The 4,043-nt window shown below is 42.5% G+C and overlaps 1 long non-coding RNA gene across 1 annotated transcript; it reads left to right on the forward strand.

Moving 5' to 3' along the window:
- The first annotated feature begins 484 nt into the window (after nucleotides 1–484).
- On the forward strand, nucleotides 485–1,242 carry LOC146799900 (uncharacterized). The gene is made up of 3 exons (XR_014968043.1): nucleotides 485–555; nucleotides 648–754; nucleotides 1,133–1,242. It is a non-coding gene; the product is annotated as an uncharacterized LOC146799900 (long non-coding RNA).
- Nucleotides 1,243–4,043: the final 2,801 nt, after the last annotated feature.

Here is a 4,043-nt window from a genome sequence, read left to right on the forward strand (position 1 = left end):
GGACATTTATCACATACACGTTTATTATTGCTTCAGTGATCGGCTCCAACAAGTTGCAGTCGATTGATGAGAATGTTTTTCATTTCAGGCTATTCATTTTTCCACGGAGATACAGAAAGTAGTCATTTGCTGGAGTCCTCTTCCGTTGTCTACAGTCAGCATACACGAGGTGACGTCAGACGCGATGCAGTTAAATTTTTTTTAAAGCGTACGTGGATCTTCGCCGCTTTTCCGCACCAAGTGCACACTCATTGCCCCGCCGTCCAGGTTTGACGAGATTGCTAAACTAATCCAAGGTAAAGGAACACTCTTTGCTATTAATATCAGCGTCTAGTTGACAGCGAGCGGTAACTAGCAAGTTTTATTGACCGCTGAGTGGATTACCATTCTTTCTGTGTTGTTTCCCTTGGTCTCAGGTTTTGCCGCGTTCAGCCATTCCTGCATAGGCACATGGGTATGTTTGGCAGTATTATCAACAGTGGCGTCCTCGCCTTTTGAATTAGTTAGAATTCTGGGCTTCAACAGACATCATAGGCAACAGCAGCCTGACATGAGGTATATTGTTTGCAGTATGTGATTTTCTGAGACATTCACATTTCATAGGTTGTTGAACATCGAGTTCAGTTTGTGTGTTTTTTATATTCCAGCAGACCAGTTGAAGCTTTTGTATATTACTCAGAGGAGTGCGGGCGATAGCTCTCTATACTGAGAGGACATATACTCAGCATCTACTTTACAGATTCCCGCCATTCCAGTAAGGGTCATTAACCAAGTACTAAATTATTTTTCTTTTTTTCTCTCTATTTTTTCTTCTTCTTCTTTCGTCTTTTTTCTTATTTGAGCATATCACTGGTCACCCCCAAAGGGAGTGTTTTCTTTTGGCTATTGGTTTCTGGTGCTTCTTTTCTCCACACAGAATGACGCCACCATACAGTAGAAATAATCTTCAATTTCACTCACTTTTGTTTCCATCACAAGAGTTGATTCTTGTCTGGTTCAAGGACATGTACAGGTGTGTTCCTACCACTCTGGTCATGCAAGTTGTATCTACAGATTATGTGTATTCATGCTTTCAATATTTTACACAATGAATATTTGCAAATGTTCTTTTGTTTTATTCTTTTAATTACAGGCCCCTGAAGAAGTGATTTTTGAGAATCCCGAAATGCATTGGGCAACAACAACCACAATCGCCGTCCATTTCAATGTTACAAGTTCTATGCTGATGCCTTTTTAAGAAGAATTGATATTGACAATTCACATGTTCATTTGGAACTTAATTATCAAGTTTTGCATCAAAATGTTTTTTTCTGATTTTGATGAATGACAAGCTCAACAATTAAAGGAGCATATTTTGTCAGTGTCAGTGTTTTTTATGTTTTGTTCAAGCAATGATACTGTAAATGATTAAGTGTACATTGTGAAACAGTTTGCAGTTTCTCCTATCGCTGTGCATCCGGTATACAGGTGCATCAGCACCTGCTTTTAATTTTTGTTGTCTCAGGTTGGCTGCCTTTCCCGGTTTGCATGCACAATGTGTTTTTATATTGTATATGTAGAAAAAAAGAGTTTTTTGAATTTATAGATGACAAGTACATTCATTAGTAGTGCGCTGACTTCTTTGGAATTTCGCAAATGTTAATGACACTATTACAATTAGGAGGCTCGCTTGAGGCTGAATAATGCTTATACTTGGCGTGGGCCCTATCTCTTGTTATACATTTGTATTTAGTCTTAGGCTACCTTTAAAAATTACCCTCGCCATTAGGCAGACTACATTTCCCATGAGCCCTAGTGGCTTTTGTGCATGGTGGGCATGAACATGTACTACACACCAGAGAGCCACAGTCATGCCACCTCTGGGACTCTGTTTCACATGAGGCCGAGCATAGCGGGTGACCTACACGCATACACCCGGACAAGCAAAAATCATGGGCGTGGCCGACCTACCGAGGTTCCCACCTTGCTCTTCTTCCATGAAAAGACAGCGGCTGATCCCCCGGTGCATCGTCTGATGGATGGAGACTGGGTGTGCATAGGTACGATAGGTAACACGGCATCCTTAACAAAGCGAGTATTGTGACAGTTACATTTACAGAGGGTGGCGACATCTGCAGAATGCTGGTCCTTGAGTCTTGAAAAGGAAGCAGGAAGAAGGGCATTTTGAGGATAGATCTACTTTAGGATAGCCAAACATTAGACAAATTATCAAAAACACCTCCCTGGTAGCAGTGAAACACTCTGGTTACAGTGTCTGGCTGTTATTATGTTGCTTCTACCCTGAAAATGAATTGCCTTCAGAGATGCCAAGTTCTTCTATCTTTAGAATGAAAATATTCAGGGAGGGACATCCTGTCTCAAATTGATGGTTCAGGTATGACACGGTTACCACATTGTCTGCTCTCACCACCACTTCTGTCGTAAGATCCTGGTTTGAAATTTCTGAAGAGCTATCCAAAACTGATTCAAGCTTTCCCCAGTTGGAGGAACGAACTCTCTTGTGAGTTTTCCAAAGACCTTCTGCAGAGTCAAAGTTCAGATCGACTCCCCAAACTTTGATGCTGGCATCCATTATTATTATGACCGGGGTATGTGGAGGGAAGATACCTTTCTCCTAATTGTGAGGCTCCATATACCAAAAGAGGTGATATATCAGGGACTGTGACACTGGAATCTGAAGATGGGAATTGTTAGAGGCTGGAAGCCAATGTTGCAGCACATGGGGCACTGGAAGATCCAAATGTCAAAGAAGCCAAGGAACCACAAACAGAGAGACTGCCTGCAAGAAGAACATACTACAGAACAAGCAAGCTCAGTCCTTTAAACAGTGCAATACATATATATATGATTTGAGCTATGGGAACTACATGAAGAGATACTGACCATGTATCACTGAACACGAAGGGAGTCCCCTGCTTATGCCTGACTCAGTTTTAGAAGAACCAGTTGTCTCTGAACAAATATGAGTCTTATTGCCATAGGAATACATGCAAGAATAACCTCTGTTCAAGGCCAGGCTCCATGTTGACGAGGGTTCCAGATTGGATTTATTAGGTTGATAAGGATTCCCTCAAAGTCTTCACCAGCTGTTTAATGTCCTATAGCAACTTCTGTGAAGAATCCGAGACCGTGAGAAGATTGTCCAGGTAGGGATAAATGTGCATGTCGCTCTTGTTCCGATTGGGACTCACTGGGGCTAACACTTCATGAACACCCGTGGAGATGCTTTAAGCCTGAAAGGCAGGACTGGGAATCCCAAGTGAGTGCCCAACCACAAACATCAGAATCTTCTCATGCTTCCTAGAGATGAGAATATGTAAGTAGGTATCTATAGGTTTAAGGACGCCAGAACATCCACCTGCTGAACCAATGGGATCACCTTTTGCAACGAATTCAACTTGAAATGAATTGCTGTTAAAATGTGTTTGGATAGTTTAGGTTCATAACTCTGCAGTAGTCGCATGATGAGTTCCTACAGAGAAATACTGGAAAATACCAACCTTGGCACCTGCCACAAAAAGGAAGGGGATCAGATCTCTCTTCTAGGTCATTAGGACCTGTAATGCCGACTCTTTTTTATGTTTCGGGGAAGGGAGCCAGAAGAAGCTATGCTTTGGAGGGGGAGCTTGAAATTCGAAGTAATAGCCTTGAGAAACAACCTGAAGAGCCAATATTTCTTAAGAGACTCTCCCAAGTGCTAAGAATCAAACCCCAGACTCCCACCAATGATCTCATTTACCTGCCCCTTTCCTGCATAGTCAAGGGCACTGATTGGTTCTTGAGCTCGGGGCACGCCACCTCAAGAGCCAATTCTAAACTAAACATAAAGGAAGGACAACTTCAACTGGGTTAACCCTAGAAAAAAGCATTGGGACTGAAATGTTGTGACATGTGCTGGGCGCTAGGACCAGCACATGAGAAGAGGATATGGGAGGAGTGCGAGGGGCGGCGGAAGAGGAGGATCGACGAAAGAGCAGAGTAGAGTAGGGTCAGGTAGAAGAAGGAAGCAGGGAAATAAAGATCCTCTAATGAACATAGTGTCT

This window comes from Triturus cristatus, chromosome 8 (assembly GCF_964204655.1).
Source record: "Triturus cristatus chromosome 8, aTriCri1.1, whole genome shotgun sequence".
Lineage (NCBI taxonomy): Eukaryota > Metazoa > Chordata > Amphibia > Caudata > Salamandridae > Triturus > Triturus cristatus.